This window comes from Felis catus, chromosome D2 (assembly GCF_018350175.1).
Source record: "Felis catus isolate Fca126 chromosome D2, F.catus_Fca126_mat1.0, whole genome shotgun sequence".
In the NCBI taxonomy this organism is placed as follows: Eukaryota; Metazoa; Chordata; class Mammalia; order Carnivora; family Felidae; genus Felis; species Felis catus.
Window position 1 is genome coordinate 59,736,198 of NC_058378.1, and position 17,604 is coordinate 59,753,801.

At 52.3% G+C, this 17,604-nt stretch overlaps 2 long non-coding RNA genes across 3 annotated transcripts in view; one reads left to right on the forward strand and one right to left on the reverse strand.

Annotated features, from left to right (window-relative positions):
* On the forward strand, window positions 1-17,456 carry LOC123380885. The gene is made up of 3 exons (XR_006587247.1): window positions 1-2,354; window positions 16,183-16,808; window positions 17,402-17,456. It is a non-coding gene; the product is annotated as an uncharacterized LOC123380885 (long non-coding RNA).
* LOC109492651 overlaps window positions 12,896-17,604 on the reverse strand; it is an 8,215-nt gene continuing 3,506 nt past the window's right edge. The window contains exon 4 of one of the 2 annotated variants that reach the window (XR_002146596.3): window positions 12,896-13,710. This is a non-coding gene — a long non-coding RNA (uncharacterized LOC109492651). The remainder of the gene's footprint in view (window positions 13,711-17,604) is intronic. The other variant, XR_002146597.3, reaches the window with a different exon arrangement.

Here is a 17,604-nt window from a genome sequence, read left to right on the forward strand (position 1 = left end):
GTCCTATAAATCCACATATAATTCTCGCCTTTCCTGTTCAGCTAAGGAAAATAAACGTGTAAGGCTGTTTCTGGGAGCCCAGCTCAGGGACCGCTCTAAATTCTCCTCTTATTGAGTCCGGGCTGGAAATCATTCAGCTCGGCGGCGCGCCACCCTCCCCCCAACCCTGCCCGCGCCCGCGCCCGCCGCGCACACGCACGCGCGCACACGCAGGGCAGGAGCCGGGTATATAAATATCTCCAGCTCTCCCCATAGCCGGGCAGATTTATTCCGCTGCCAAGCCTGCAGAAAATTGACTTGTTCATGGAGGCGGCTATTGACACATCACCGGGGGGAGGGTTAGGGGAGAAAGCAGTGGAGCCGGCGCCCCTCCATTATACGTTAATGTAATCAGCAGTGTGCGAAATGACTGCGCGGAAAATAGCATCACTGACATTTATATTAGAGGATATTGATGGCAGGAGCTGTGACCGCATCACTCTGCCTCCCGTTTCCACGGATTGACACAGGAGCCTCTTGTTGGCTCCATCCACGCTCGCCTCCCCTCCCCCTCTCCCCCTCCCGCCCTCTCTCCCTCTCTCCACCCACTCTGTGTCTCTCCAGCTCTCCCCCTCTGCTCGCCTCACCCCCACCCTCCCTATTTACTCTTCCAGTCCATTCTTTTTACAAATAATTCTGAGCACCTACTGGGTGCCCCGTGCGAGGGTCTCTCCTGCATGCCTCTCTCCGGGTTTCTCCCTCTCCTTCTCCCCCACCGTGCCCTTGCCCTCTTGCTCCCTCCTCCCCGGCTCTGCTTCCCCCTCCCCCTTTCCTTGGCTGGGTGGCTGGACCGCTGCTGTCACAGCAGATAGATAATTGAAAAATGGGCCTCACCTTTGCAGCCAGCAGGAGTGGTTCAGGCAGTTACTGCCAGGGTTACCTACTCCATCTCAGGCCCAGGCTCCAAAAGAGATTCTGAGGAAATTGGATTTTACATGGATGTTTTATTCGGGCAGAGGCTTTAGTGTATATAAATACAGGCGAGGAGGCCTTGGAGGCAAGGATGAGTGAGGCGAGACAATCCCGCCTGGGGCCTGCAGGCTCAGGGGAGGCAGGCGGGCCATGTGCTCAGCTCTGGGTCCCAGACCTGGACATCAGTGCGTTCCCGCCCCCTCCTACCCCCACCCCATCATCTGGGACTAAAAGAGGTTAATGCCTCTGTACCGTTCCTCAAAAGCTGCCTTGGGAATTAAAAAAGTGTGTGATTGTTGGGGATTGTTGGCAGGACTGTATACTGAGAAAAGAACGAAATATATTGGAGAAGTTTGAGGACTGATGCAGTAAATATTTATTGAACCTGAACTTGTGAAGGTTTGTGTTTGGGGGACAGGAGTAAGTGAGACATGACTGCTGCTTTCAAGGACAGTTGGGAGAATGACAACCTCGGCTTTCAGGTTAGGGGCAGAGAACAGGAAAGGTGAGAGAGTGGGTGCTGAGATCATTTTTCTAGGGCCTGATCATCCGGGGAGGCTGGAGGAAGAAGCAGAAGGGAAATTGTTCAGCTTGGAGGGATGAGGGTCCTACCAACCCTTCGGTCTCTCCCTCCTGGGCCTGGTTAGCAGAGAGCATCCAGGAACAGTGTGATAATCATGGCCTCCAAATCTATAGGCAAGTTCCCATCCAAGGTGTTGCAGTGAATCCTGGTGAAAGTCTCTGAGGGCTAGAATGATGGGTTATTAATGATCGAGATAAGGCCTTCCAGAGAGACAAGGGGTGAAGAGGGCCTGAATGAGGAACCCTTTGGGGGAGGCCTGAACTGAAGGTACATGGGCAAGTGAAGGGCCTCAGAAGACCAGGGAGGTGGGATTTGGGTGTGGGAAGGAGGGAGTAGGTGCTCGGGGGCCTCGGATAAAGAATCGTCCTGTGTTTGAATGCCCCCATCCTCATAGAAAGGGCTTTGTTTTAGTCCCAGGCAGGGTCTTTTCTGTGCCTTGTCTGGTATCTAATTAGAGTCTATGTAGCTGACAGCTTTATTTTCTTGGAAGAAGAGCTTCTCATGAGCCATCCCATGACTGAAGAACTGGTATTAATGTGGGTAACCAGACTCAGAGTGCTCACGGAAAGGGCAGGGGCTCCTTCTGAACTCTGAGCAGAGACAACAGCTGCCTCATTCTAGCCACATCATTGAAAGCTGGACCAGTCCTCCCCCAGATTCCAAAGCCCTCTTGTCCTCTGCCACATTGTTCTACTGTTACATCATCAGCCTGCGGGGGCAGGACAGGTGCTGGATAGATCACGGCCATCCCTCCAGCTGCCCTGTACACATCTCAGGCCCTCCCGGATGGCATCTGGGAGCTCTAATCCAGCTGTAGGATGTGAGTATTCTGAGGTAACTGGACTCCCTGCCTGACCTCCGCCAGCATCTTCCCTCTCTCGATTACATTCACCCGGACAGCCCACTGAGGAGGGAGACCCTTCCCGGCTATCAGGGAGCCGGGCCACTCCCACTTACCTCAGTTAGCTTTGCCTCCTCCTCACGTCTGCCCTCAGTGAGCCACAGGAACCTGCGTCCTCACTTTCTGCCCCCCCGAAATCTGTTCTGGAATTGTGTGGGTATGTGTGTGTACACCTGTGCTCACTTGGGCACTGCATGCCCGGGGCACAGGAGACACTATTCATGAAGCAGGACTTGGTCCCACCCTGCCTTCTAAATTAGGAAATTGAAAAAAAAAATAATTGAGAAATTGACATCAGAAAAAAATAAATGATAGAGCAGCCAGGGAAGTGATTTCCCATAATGGGAGGGATGCCTCTCACTCTTCCAGCTCTCACTTCAAGGTGGGATCCTGGAAAATCATTCTTCCAGGATCATCTGCCCAGTAAGCCATCAGAGAGGACCCAGGGAAATGGAGGAGTTGAAAGCACTAGAAAGAGCTATGTAAGGCTCAATCATTTGTTATGATTCAGAGCCTGTTCTTTCCTCTCCCTGCATGAGAAGCCAGGTGGAGGCAGGCTCCAAAGAGAATGGACCTTTTAAAGATAGAAAGCTGGCTGGCTCAGTCTGTAGAGCATGCAATTCTTGATCTCTGGGTCATGAGTTCAAGCCCCACATTGGGCATAGAGGGGCTTAAAAGAAAAAAACGCCTTAAAAAAAGAAAGAAAGAAAGAAAGAAAGAAAGAAAGAAAGAAAGAAAGAAAGAAAGCAAGCAAGCAAGCCTGTTTCTGGGGAGCAAAGGAAGCCATTAGGAACTGGAAGTTGGAAGTCTGGCTGGAGAAGCCAGCCTTTGCAAAGGAGCATTTCCAGCCTTAGCAACAAAGCCAATGTTAGCTGTGTGGCTGTGGTGAGAGTCACCTGACCTCTCCAAGATTCAGATCCCTCATCTGTAAAATGAAAAAATGAAGGTATCTTTCAACTCTAATTTCTGTGATTCTTTTTTTAATTAAGTTTTCATTTTAATTCCAGTATAGTTAACATACAGTGTTATATTAGATTCAGGTGTATAATATAGTGATTCAACACTTCCATACATCACCCAGTGCTCATCACAGCAAGTGCACGCCTTAATCCCCATCACCTGTTTCACCACCAGCCCCCCCCCCCCCACGCCTCCCCTCTGGTAACCATCAGATTGTTCTCTATAGTAATGTGTCTGTTTCTCGATTTGTCTCTCTCTGTCTCTTTTTTTAAATCCCTTTGCTCGTTTATTTTGTTTCTTAAATTCCACCTATGAGTGAAATCATATGGTATTTGTCTTTCTCTGACTGACTTACCTCACTTAGCATTACACTCTCTAGCTCCATCCATGTTGTTGCAAATCGGACATTTCATTCTTTTCTATGGCTTATTTCTGTGATTCTAAAGTGGCGAGTGCATATGTTCAGAGAGCCCAGCTTGGGATGAAAGAAGGAATTCCAGGGTTGAAGATCCAGAGTCTTCCAAGAAAGATGAAGAGAGATCATTGTGGGGCCAGTGGGGCCTCTGAGGACTCTTGGAGGCTGGGAACCTGCTGGGCCCAGGACGAGTACAGGGCAGGAAAGCAGCCCAGCCCTGGGGCCGAGAGAAGGGAGGGGTAGATCCAGAAAGCAGTGCCCCCGAAATTGTCTCAAGCCCAGAGTCTGCTCAGAATTTAGCTTGCATGGCCCAGAGATCGTGGGGAGAAAATCCAAGTGGCCAAGAAGCTGTTGGTCAATTGAAATGACAGGAAGTCTGTGTGCTTTTATGTTCTGGGATGGGTGTTTAGTGAGGGCCTTTGCCTGCTGTCTCCAGAGCTCCTTAGCGAAGTTTTCTAATTAAGAAATGTTAGCATCACCTTGGCTATGAGGATGGAGAAGAGATCAAGGCACCCCTAGTGACCAGCAGCAGCAGCAGGACCTCCTTAAGTCTTGCTGCAGGACACTGTGAGAAGCCGCTGGGGGAAGGCGGTGAGGGTCCTGTTCTAATGGAGACACCACTCCCCTTCCCATCTTGACTCTGAAGAAACAAGGCAGGTGACCAGGGAAGCCTTGCGGCAGAAAGCTGCCTGGGAAGATAAACCTCAGAGGGAAAAGGCTAGAAGCCCAGAGGACAGGCAGCTGGAAGCCAACGGGCAAGGGAGGAGAGGGGAGGAGAAGGGAGGGAAGATATCCCTTTCCACGGATGTGCCTTGGCCCCTGCCCAGGCAAGAGGGGCAGATGTTCTGTCTTGTCCCAAGCCCCTGCATTTGCCACCTTGTTTACCTCGTGCCTATTTATAGTTGCAGGCTCCAAGCCTGGCATGGGACTGTGCGATTTATACGACTATAAACCTCCAAAGGGCACTGAGAGCTGGCAGGGCATGGATAAAGACAGGGGCAGGCCTCTCAAGGTCAAAATGGCCATCTTCCCACCCCTGTTGACCTTACACCCCACTAAAGAGCAAGAGGTCCTAAGGCCAGGCTCAGGCAAAGAAGAGATGAGTGGCAAGCCACAATTACCTCTTTGACTCTTCCCACCCTGAGCTTGTCCAGTTTAGGATTTGGAACAAATTAGAGAGGACCTGTTTTGTTTTGATTTCCCTTTCGGATGGGGTAGGGAAGCTCCATGTGGGAGGGTGGATCTCTTCAGAGAGTGTTTGGATTTGGAGAGAGTGGGTGAATCTAGAAAGGGGATCTGCAGCCCAGCTCCCACCTGCCCATCCGCTTAGCAGAAGGGGAAAAAGAATCATACGTAGAGCACTCCTGGGCTCTGCTTGCCTTCTGGGGTGCCTTTGGCAGCCTGAGCTGGCCCACCTCTCACTAAGGACAGGGTATGCTGGCATACCCAGTGCCTGAGCCACCAGTCACCTGCTAGAGCGGCACATTGCCCACACCCTTCCCTTTGGGGACATCCTCCTCTGCCCTGGGCCAACCCCCTACTTCGTGGCCCCCTCTCCATTGCCTCTTGTCCTCCAGCCCCTCATGTGTTCCCATCCCACTTCTCCCCCAAAAGTGCCCTTCACTGTGCCTGCTACCCCTGCTCATTCTGCTGACTCTCCCAAGCCTCCTGCAGTGAGTTGACCCCCAAACCCGCTGTACTGGTTCCAACCCCAGGATTTATCATCTGAGCATTAAGGCTAGACAGAGCTCAGTTCTATGTGTGTGTGCGCGCGCGTGTGTGTGTGTGTGTGTGTAAGAATGTGCTGGGTAGGTGGACAGAGTCACAAGTCACAGGCCAAATGTGTGTGAACGTGAAGCAGAATACAAATGCAGAATGACCTTCTCCTTGACTGCTTTGTTATTTCTCATCAATCTGTAGTCTGCTGGACTAAACCCAAGGGCTAGCGGAGGGGAAGTATCTTAGAGCTAGTGTGACCCATTGGCCGTTTCTGGACCTCCTTTGACCCTCCCTTACCTATCACCATCATGGGCCTTAGCCCCCTCAGGAGCAGACTAAATGTGGTGGGGGAAAGGCAGAGCTGGGGGTCGGGGGTTGCCCAGCTGGGGCCAGTCCTCTGGTGGGGGGAAGGGCACTGGAGGACATTGAACTGTCATACGCCTGCCTGGGCTTGGGTTTAGTTTTGGCCTTAGAGATGGATTAGGCTCGGGGTAATACTCCAGGGAGACTGGGAGCTCCCAGGGGGATGAGCCTATTCTCAGGTCTACTCCTCCCTTCCCCTTTCCCAGCCCAGCACACAGGAGTGGGAAAGCAAATGAGTGAGTCAAATCAAAGCCTTTTCCTTCTCTGAGGAGGAGAGACAGGAAATGGAGAAGATTCCAGAGTCCAGAGAGTCCCTTTCAGTCACTTACTAGTCTACTTTTCACCTAGTGCCTTCTACAGGATGAGGGTTGGGGATCTGGCAGACATAGGTCAGGTGTGAGGACAGGGTCTGAGAACCTGGGGAGAAATCAGGGACCTGGGGAAGGGTGGGTGCAGTGGAGAGGAACCCAGAGGACTTGCGCAGGGCTGGGAGGAGGACAGAGCTTGCCCTCTTGCCCTCTCCCAGAGGGAGGCAGCAGAGGACCATAGGAATTGCCCCATCCCGGTTCCTTTGTGCCCACTGTCCGCCATGGAGCCCATATCAAGGGACTCACCTGGTTTGAAGATTTCACACATCCAGCCCCTGCCCCTCTGTTGGAGAGAGAGGGGGGAAGTCAGCCTGTTCTTGACCCCCACAAGCCCTTCTATTCATTCCTAAGCAGAGGCTCCTCTCCTTCATGTTTGAAGCTTAGAAACATACTTTTGTCTATTTCCCCGGCTCCTTACATCCCTCGCCGTCACTCTCCCCAATTCCCTATCTCCCACTTCCCCACGGGGCCATGACCCAGCCCCCACTGGGGCCAGAAGAGGCCCATTCTATCTGGGGGAGATACTCTGTGCCCGCTGGGCCATGACCATGACAGCTAGACATTGTTTGCATCTGATTCCCAGTCTTCCCCGGGGAGTTTTGAATGAGGGTCACGCCCACATACTCCTGATGTCTCTTTCCTCCTACCCCCATCTAGGCACTCACCAGGCCTATTTATGTGGGTATGAGGACCAGATCTGGATGTGGAGGGGCACGGGAAGACGGTCCTCATGCTGTGGGTCAGGCTGGCATGGGGGCAGTGGCTAGGTGGGGGAGCTCTAAGATGTGGCCTTGAGTGAGATTAAAAAAAAAAAAAAAAAAAACAATGTCAGTACAGCTACAGAGAGGCAGAGCGGGAGAGTGGCAGGATGGCACTTCTCTCCCTTACCCAGTCTCCTGCTGTTGGTGTCAAGAAGCCTGGTGCTCAGAGCATCCAAGACGTAAGGCAGCGGGCACCTTATAAGTCATCTAGCCTAGCACCCATTTTACAGATAGGGAAAGAGAGGCTTGGAGGGGGAAGGGTGGCCCTCGGTCCCAGACCGTACCACCGCTTGGCCATCCATCCACCAGCCTGGTTCTCAGATCCCACATTACGCCTCCCCCAAAGATTTGTTCCCAGATTAAGTTCTCCCTCCTCCGTCTGCCCTATTGATGCTCTGTGTTTACAGCCCTCCAGATCCGCCTGCCTGAGGAGCCCTGGTTGGAAAACCTCCCTTTCCTTTCCTAGTCCAGACTGGGGCTTCTTAGAGGCTCCCTTTGCAACCTGAGATGTCACTGTCTTTCTGTTAAAATGTCTCTCCCACTCTGCCTCTGCCTCTCCCTCTTTCTCTCTTCTCCAACCCTCCTCCCTCCCTCCTCCCACCAACCCCTCCTCTAGATAGAGCCCCTGAACTGCTGAGATGAATCTCTGAAGCTTATGGTTCTGGCCTGTTCCTGGTAATTGAGCTGTGCTCTCTAGTAGTGATGGGGGGAGGGAGGCAATGGTGGCCTGGGGTCTGGTCCTCCTTCCCCTGGCCTAGCGCCCCCACCCCCACCACTGTGATCCAGCAGAGCGGGTGAGGAGGGGAGAGGTGGTGATGCCTCCTCTTCTCAGCCCGCCTTCTCCAACTCTCTGTCTCCCCGGCTTCCCCTCCCTGCTTCATCTCCGGCACAAATCACATGGTGACAGCCCCATCCAACCTTTGGGGAAGGGTTTGTAAATGTGTCTTCCTTAGCTCTGATCTCCAAATTGTTCCTTTTATTGCATTTGTCACGGTGAAGATTAAAGTCCCTGGGTGGCCCGCACCACAAATCACAGTGTGCTCTCAGGAAGCGGCTGCAGGTTGGGAACTGATGGAGGGGTCCGGGCCCTGCACACACTCCCAAGCACACACTGCCATCCGTGGTGTGGACTTGTGCCCGGGAACAGGAAGATGGGCCCCTGCTGTTGTCATTCTGAGCTGTTGGCCCTCTTTATAGCACAGTTTGTGACCTCTTCCTCTAGACTGTCTTCCAGGCTTACTCTGCCCGTTCCAGAGCGGGTATCACTACTTCTGTGGGTCTGTCTCTTCCATTAGATGAGAGGGAAAGCTGTGTTCGCATCACAGATATTCCAAGATACGCCTCCGTATCTCTGGCCATATCGATCTCTAGGTCTTCTCCCGGAAGCACTCCAAATGGGTCAAGGGCAACTCGAGCCCAAAGCCCACCAGGAACCCACGTCCGGGATCCAGGAAAATAGCTGATCCTACCTTGCCCGGCACCTCCAGACCCTGACTTTCATTCTCACCCTGCCACACAACTGGGTGCAGAAGGGGCACAGTTGAGACAGAGGAGACACAGCAGAGGGACCAAGAGGACAAAAGCCCCCTTGTACACATGCACAGAAAAAACTGTTCCTTTCCTACCCCCTTATGAGGTAGGTTTCCTGCCTGTCCCTCATGCACATTCATAACATTCAAATTTATGCCGTAATCTCCGCCGCTCCATATGTATGAGCCTTTGATGGGTGTTTGGGTTTATGGGATGCACCCAGCCCTCCGCTCCCTCGCCCGCCCACCGCCTCCAACCACTGCAAAGACGCTCGTACATAATTGACATCGGCAGATTCTTTCATTATACAAGATTTAGCATCTGCTCGGGGATTGCTCGCTCCTCACTCACTATAGATGACTTTTCCCCGAGTTTCCTATTATCAATTCAAATTAGCCCCATTTCCCCACCCGACCAGTGCAGCGTTTACACTTGACAGTGAGGAAACAGCAAGGCTGTAATGGGCTCCTCAATTATTTAGGCCCAGTTAGGCCAGGACCCAGAAGGCCTCAACAAGGGGGTGCGTGTGCGGAGGTGGGGTCATCACAGAGGGGAGGGTAAGGTCTCCACTATTTGGTCTGTTTGGCCTTCTCACAGCCCCGCACCCTCACTCTCCTTCCTGGGGAGTCCTCCCTCTCCCATCCGGGCCTCTAAGGGGTAGGACAGTCCCTTGCTGCCTCCACCCCCAGCAGCTGCTCTCTCCCTCCTCCCCGCGCCCCCCATCTTGTCTTTGCTCCGTGTGAATTCCGACGGGCTACCAGCAGAAACCAGAGAGGTCATAGGCACCAGCCAGCAGCCAGGCTGGCCCCCTCCCCTTAAGATGTCTCTCTATCTTAAAGTGCATCTCTGTGAAGATTCAAGGTAGTAGGCTAGGACTTAGAGAAGGTGGCAGTAGAAAGACTGAGACGGACACCAGTGAAAGAGATTAGATTCATGCTATGGCGCCCTAGCAAGAGAGAGAAACTCAGACCCAGAAACAGAGATACGTGAGAGCCTGAGGGAGCCGGGAGAGATGCTCCTGGGGTTCGGGAGAAGTCACAGGGAAGAAAAAGGCTTGGGCAAGGCCCTTGCTCAGACCACACCGGCTGTGCAGAACTGTAATTAGGTCAGTGCTGCCCACCTGCTGGTCTGACTAGTCCAGGCCCAGCCTCCTGTAATAACTCTTGGGCCCAGTGGCTATTCAGGAGTCGTGGGCTCCCCCGAGCCCACTAAATGGCCCAAGTACAGGACTCCAAGTCAGCATGGAGGGCCCAGGCCCTCATTGGAGTCAACCCACTGCCATCGCAAGCAGGGCTCCTCCCACGCCCCTCCTGTGCTGGGAGGGGGGAGCGTCACCCCTCCCTTCTGGTCTCTAGCCCCCAGCCCCTCCCTCTCCCTAGCCCAGATCAATTTGCAAGGGCAGTGATGGGGGAGGCAACAGGCAGGGATCTGAGAGGCTCTGGGATTAGAGGTGTCTTTCCCATGCTTTGCTTCTCCAGAATCAAAGAATTCCTCTGTCTGATTGGATTTACCCTAAGTCACAGGCGTGTGGGACCTTCTTTCCCTCAGCAACAGCTGGAAACAGCCCTAAATATGATTAATTAACGCTGTAAAAAGCCCTGGACACAATTAAGATTTATGTGTGTGTGTGAATATGCGCGCACATGCGTGTGTATGTGTGTGTGTGTGTGTGTGTGTGTGTGTGTGTTGGTAGGGGACAGGAGTGGGGGGTGGGGGGAGACGGGTGGATTACCAACTACCTATGGGCCCTCCCGGGGAGTGGAGTGATATGTCCTCAGAGACATTCCTCCGTTATCCATCCCAGGCAGGGGTCATGTTTTCCCGCCTTCAGCTTTTGAGCAGATTAGCTCCTTCTTCTGTCGCAGGGGCACGGGGTGATTTTCTGCTCTGTCTTCCCTGATAAAGCAAGGGGGGGCAGTGTTCTGGGCCAGGTGCCTTATCTCTTTTCCCTCCACCATAAGAAGACTGTTCTCTCCCAAACCTCAATTCCTCTTGCTGGGTCATTCTAGGGATCAGAGACATATGCACAATCCCCGAGCACAGCTGCATAGACACAAACCCAAAGGGACGTAGAATAGGCATCTCAGAGGAATCCAAATAAACAAGCCACCAGCCAAGCTTCCCGCCCTTGGGAGATGTCTCACTTTCATCTTCAAAGACTCATGTCTCTAAGACAGGACAGAAATCATCTCTTTGGATCCCCCCTGCATCTCTAAGATGACAAAACCTCATTCAAGTGGCCCTCTCCTGACGCCTGTGTGATTTGGGCAGTCATTCCCCAAGGTGTGGACATCCTACCTTTGATAAGATGCTTGTGATGATCAATGTTATATACAGTTCTGAAGTGGAGGAGACAGGAACACAAACAATTCCAAACGGCAAGTTATCTGGAAAATCAGTTCTCAGGAATCTTCGAAAGAACACTGGATTTTAATTTCTTTTATTTATTGCAACTGATCGATCAACTTCTGTTTTGCTGAAATGAGTAAGCCCAAGAAGAGTTACTTAGATTCTAGCACTGATGGCCAAAGATGGAATGGACCAGAAGGAGCATGGAAAAGCTCCAGACTCTGCATCCTCTCCCAGGATCATTCTAGGGTCAGTGGCCTGAGTGCCTAAGGGTGCTTCTGCTTTATGGCTCAGTCCCCAGCAAGGCTGAGGACTGCCTGGGGGATCCTTGGGAGAGGGCCATCATATATCCTGATGGCGTCCATAACAAACATGGCCTTAAACCACGAGGATTGGAGTTCAACTTCTGATATCAAGGCTAGGGAGTGTGGGAACTTCTTGTCAGTTTCCTGCCTTCACAGTAGAAGCTTGCTGTGAGGATCAAAATGGGGGGGGGGGGCATTCCAGAGGTCCCAGATGCATGCGTGTTGGCTCTACCATATGGATTAACTGTGCAGAGAGCACCCTCCCCCCCCCCCCCCCCCCCCCCCCCGCTTTCCAATCACACCCTTTGGGATCTACAGAGTACCGTACCTGGGAGAAGGGACAGTATGACTTTACCAAGTCAGTTCTGAGCTGAGGCTGAGAGATAAGAGAGACAGAGGGAGAACAGAGAGACCCTGAGGGAGTTACTAATTCCCACTTGGTATATCCAGGATACGGGCTTCTGCCGGAGGATGGAGAGGGGTTTGGCCTGATGGGCTGGCTGTCGGGCCGACTGGTGGCTCAGACAGCCCATTCTGTGGCCTCACAGATAGGCAGACTCTCCTTCCTGTCCAGCATCTTATCACCCCGCCCCACCCTCCAACTTCCTGGGAGAAAGGGAGACTTAGGAGTCCTACGGCAGGTTCTTGAATTCGGAGAAAGTAGCTGGGAATGCGTGGGGCTTGATGTGGGGCTGGGGATACTGCTTGCTCTTAGTCCCTGCTTCACCCTTGCAATCAGCTTTCCAGAACTCTCAGCGGACATGACAGGGTCAGGCAGCTGAGGGCGACCATACTATGATTAGGTCTGTTCCTGGAACTTCCCCCATTCAAGCAGCAGTTTCCAGAGTAGAGATCCTAATTATAAGCCTCGTATTTGGCTTCCAAGAAGCCTAGAATAGAGATGGGAAGGGAATAAAGGGGGCCTTAGAGGGAATATAAGAGTGGTAGTATTTTACAGTCATCATTTATTGAGTGTTTATTTTGTGCGAGGTGGTGCACTGAGTATTTTACATACAATGTTTCATTAATGGCTGCAACCATCCTGTGAGAAACCTTCTGCTCAAAGAGATTGAAGGTCCAGGGTAAAAACAGGTCCAAAGCCACTATTAAGCTATTAAGTGGTGGATCCGGCTCTTTCCATTCAGGGGCAGCACTGCCTCCTTCAGATTTAAAATCAATATAAAACCTGAGGTCAATAGGGAAGGTGGGGGCAAGGCTACCAGGTTAACAGATTCAGCAAATAAAAACACAGGATGCCGAGTTAAATTTGAATCTCAGATAAACAACAAATTTGGTTTAATTATGTCCTATGCAATATTTGGGACATGCTTATACCAAAAAGCTATTTGTTGTTTACCTGAAAGTCAAATTTAACTGGGTATCCTGCATTTTATCTGGCAGCTCTAGGGTGGGGCCCAGGCCTGCCCCATTTCATCCAGAAAGCCCTGAGGGAAATAGGCCTGAAGTCAAAGGTGGTCTGGGGGCACTTGGGTGGCTCAGTCCGCTAAGGGTCAGACTTCAGCTCTGGTCATGATCTCACGGTTTGTGAGTTTGGTCCCTCCCCATCGGGCTGTGTGCTGACGGCTCAGAGCCTGGAGCCTGCTTCAGATTCTGTGTCTCCCTCTCTCTCTGCTCCTCCCCTGCTCATGCTCTGTCTCTCTCTCCCTCTCTCTCTCTCAAAAATAAACATAAAAAAAAAAAAAAAAAAAAAAGCGGTCTGAGCTTCCCGGACTGCTCAGGCGGCACCGACAACTCTCTTCTCTCTCCCTGACTGTGGCTGATGCCTCGGACAGTGGGGCAGGGCTCCGTGTAGGGCGTCTGGGCGACCTGCCTGCCCCCAGCTCTGGGGGAGTCGGAGATCACACCCATTCACCAATCAGTAGGGATGGGCCCTTTTTCATCCTCGCAATGGGCTGCTCCACAGGCAGTGGCGGTGGACACCACTGGGGGAGCAGGGGGCACGAGTACAGCAGAGGTCCCCGAAAAAAAAATTAAAAATTACAGGAGGAAAAAAAAAAGTCAGGATATTTGAGATGTCAAAAAAAGCATCAAAGCAGTTATCATGGGGAAAATAAAAACTTGCTGACATTTATTGTAGGGTGTAGCGCTGAATTCTTTAGCGGGGGTAGGGGTGGGGGTGCAGGGGTCAGCTGTGTAATCCGTTCAAGTTCTCTGACCTCTGGTGGGTGAGGCTAACTCGGGGCCGGCCCGGGAGGGGAGGGGGGGGTGGCGCTGCTCCTACTTCCCCGCCCCTACCTAGTCCCTAGGCGCTCGAGAGCCCCGCTGTCGCCCCACCTCGCGTCAGGCCGGGGCCCGGGCCCAGGTCCTGGTCCTGGCCGAGCGCCCACGCGGGTTCGCGTTCCCGCCGCTCGGCACGCTGAGCCCCGCGCGGCTCCGGCCCCGGCTCCAGCGCCTGCTCCGGCGCGCGCTCAGGCGTCCTCGCGTTCGGGCTCCCGTTTGCCACTCCCGGCTCGGCTGGCTCAGCTCGCTCGGGGCGTCTCCCTACTGAAGAATTATGTGGCATAAAGCAGCCGCCACCATCTTGAACTGGCAGTGAACTTTGCTTTCTACATATAAATACAGATAGCAATCACACCCCAATCAGCGCCGAGGCTTCAGGGCATCATCTCAGCAACTCTAACTTTCCCATTACGATAATGTGATTTTCACTCAGTCTATAATATCACCAGCCATGAATAAAGCAACTGGCTCTTTCTGTCTCTCTCTTCCCTCCCCCCTTTCCCTGACTCTCTGCCACCCTCCTCAGTCTCCTTTCTTCTCCTCCCTCACTCCCTCCTCTTCTGTCTCTCTCTGCAACCTCTCCGGGTATCTGTCTTCATCTACATCTCTGCATCTCTGAGCATCTTGGCCTTCCTCTCCCGGCCTCCGCCGCCCCCCTCCTCCCGCCCACCCCCCCCCCCCCCAGGGACTCACATTCCCTAAATACTAATGACTGGGATTTGCAGTGCCCTGGGCTCAGTTAAATTCTGCTCCCCAGCTCTGCCATCATCTGCCTTTGCCTGAAGGTGAGAAACTGCGGGCTTGGAGGTGGTGGGGGCCACCTGCAGGGTTTTGGGGGAAGGGAAGGAGAGGGGGAGGAGAATCTGGGAATTGGCTCCTCCCCTCCCCTCTCCCTCTTTCCTCGGGTGCCTGGATGGCTTTGGAAGGATCCCTACCAGGAGCCAAAGCTGGAGACTCAGGAACGGAAGGATCCAGCAGGGAGAGTTGAAAACTGCCTGCTTAGGGGAGGGTCTTGGAGGCTCTGTTTTTCTGGATAGTGGCGTCCCCAAACCCAACCAGATTCCAAGGGCCAGACTATTGTGAATGGATAGAGTTGGCGAGAGGGTGCTCTGGAGAGGCCTGGGGGGGAAAGGAGGAGCTAGCCTTCTAGGGTCACTTCTGTGTGCACTGGGCCCCAAACTCGGTAAAGCTATCTGGACTGGCGCTGCCTTTGCCAGGACATGGGATAAAAGCCCACAGACAGCCTTCATCAAGGTGTCAGCCACCTTATCAGGGCTCTTGGAAAGGCCTTCATGGACACTCTCCAGGTTGATGGTGGTGCCGGTCAGGGGATTGTCTGTGCCTCGGTCATTAATTGATTCATCGCTCTGGGTTTGTATTCTAGTTCTTTCGCCTACGAGTTTTGGGACCGTGGACAATGCTCTTAACGTCTCGAAGCCTCAGTGTCCTCATCTGTAAAATGGAAGTATAAGAGTGCCTGTCTAGTGAATAAGATAATGCATTAACACAGTGCTTGGCACATGTGAAATGTTCAATAAATGTTAGCTGTTATTACTATTAGCAAATACTAAATAATCACTCGCTGAATGGGTTAGGCAGTATACCACAGAGTTTAAGAGCCTATGGTTTTGCAGTCAGACTGTCCGAATTTGAATCCTAGCTTAGCCACCTACCAGCTTTGGGACCTTGGAAAAGCCACTTAGCCTCCCTCACAGTTTCCTTATCTGTAACAGGAATAACGATAGTCCCTACACTTCATAGGGTTGTTGCGAAAGTGGTGCAGGCTAATCTAGTGTTTGGCGTAGTGCTGACATGTGGTGAGGGTTCTAGGAATATTAGCGAGTGGGGGTCTGGCACGGCAAATCCAGCCAGGAGTGAGGCACACACTGCTGAGTGTCCCAGAGACCACATTCCGTCTGCGGGCCGTTCTTTGGGCCCTTGGCTTTTTCTGTGGCTCTGGACTATTGCTGGCCTTGACCTTTCACTTCTGTGGAGGATGAGGGCTTGCTTCAGTTTCGCTGACTGTAAGAATTACAGCTTTCCAGCTGCCCGCCCGCCTGGGAGGGGACTAGGATTCCTGCCTAGGCCCTTCCTTGGGCACTGGTGGAGGGAGAAGGTGGCTTTTGAATATACTGTCTTGGGGCGCCTGGGTGGCGCAGTCGGTTAAGTGTCCGACTTCAGCCAGGTCACCATCTCGCGGTCCGTGAGTTCGAGCCCCGCGTCAGGCTCTGGGCTGATGGCTCGGAGCCTGGAGCCTGTTTCCAATTCTGTGTCCCCCTCTCTCTCTGCCCCTCCCCCATTCATGCTCTGTCTCTCTCTGTCCCAAAAATAAATAAAAACATTGAAAAAAAAAAAGAAATAATATACTGTCTTAGGCAAGGGTTACAAGGTCTAGAAGGCAACTCTTGAATTTGCTCCCGTGGGCACAGGTGACAAATTAGAATCAGACATCTGCATTCTGTCCATTTCTACATTTCTAAGTATTTATAGGTTTGTTTGCTTGTTTGCTTGCTTGCTTTTTAGTTTTTCTTGGTTTCTCTCTGAAGGATCCTTTGGAGGCATTCCAGCCTGATCTCAGATGAAAGAGAGGAAAGGGGACTCTACCCACTTTCGTCGGGCCCCGAAGGGACACCAGGTGTTACTGTGGTCAGGGCTTCAAGAGGTAGACCCAGGGGAGGAACTTAGGGGCCCAGTGTGGGGCCAGTTGCTTATTTGGGTCTCTTTGCTCATACCTAGCCTCCCTGCTTGGCTCCAGGAGGGAAGAAGCTACCCTTCAAGATCCAGAGCATAACCCAAAACATTCTTCACCAAGTGCTTTAGCCAAGGGAACCAAACTCCCTACTTGGACTTGGAGTCTGGTCTTTACCCTACTCACTGTCCTTCTCAAAGACAAGACAGGCCCATGCCTTCCAGATGATCACAGTCCAGTATGAGAGACAGGCATGAAAACAAAGAAGCAGAAGACACAGTGAGAGCCAACATAATAGACATACTACAGGGTGCAGAGGGGACCAAAAGGGAGCGTGTACTCAGGTAGCACTTCCTAGAGGAGCTGGAGTTTCGCTAACAGTGGGCAAAATGGGAGGGGGAAGAGAAGAACATTTAAGGCAGGGGGAATGGCATTTGCAAAAACCTTGAGGTGTCACACAGCCTGGCACGCTTGGAGAACTCAAGTATAGAGGGTAGGGTCACTTTGATGGAGGCCAGTGGAAAGGGACAGATAGTAAAGGGCCGTGCAAACTTAGTGGAGTGATTTGCCCTTCCAAAAACTAGCTCTGAGGATGATGAAGAAAATGGGGGAAGGGTGCAGCCAAAAAAGCTGGAGGTGAGAGGGTGGCGAAGAGGCTCGTCAAACTCTACAGGTAAGAGACAAAGAGGACCAGCATCTGGTGTGGCGTGGGGATACCAAGGAGTGAGGCTGGAGAGAGCCTTTCACGGAACTGACAGAATTTTCTCTCTGAGCGGGTGTGGAGATGATGAGGGAGAGGATCCCTGGATGACTGCCGGGTCTTGCCTGGGCGAATGGTTGGAAGTGACAGAGGTGGAGAATAGAAGAGGTGGAATAGGTTTGGGGAAAGAAAAACTACTGAGTTCTGATCGGGACATGCATATGGTGTGGTTGTCTAGAGTACATCTCAGCGCAGGTATGCGGGAGGCCAAGAGACCGTTAAGAACTTTATCTCCACACTTTGGACATCAAGATGACTGACAGGGAGCTGGAGATAGTGTGTGGAGTTCAAGAAAGAAGTCTTGTCAGGGTACATGGATTGGAGAGTCACCAGCTTCTGGATAGTAATCAAGGCCATGGGAAGGAAGTCTGTTACTTGGGAAGGACAAATGAGGGGAGAAGGGGGTAAGAGCAGAGTCTTAGGGAGTATCAGCACTTAAAGGGGTGGTTTTTGGGGTGGCTGGGTGGTTCAGTCCATTGACTGTCCAACTTTTGATTTTGGCTCAGGTCATGATCCCAAGGTCATGGGATCGAGCCCTGCATCAGGCTCCACACTGGGCATGAAACCTGCTTAAGATTCTCTCTCTCTCCCTCTGCCCCTCTCCCCACCTCATGCTCCCTCTCTCTAAAATTAAAAAAAAAATGCATTAAAACAAAATAGAGGAGTGGTTTTCAACCTTGGCAACCATTTGGATCAGACAGGGGACTTG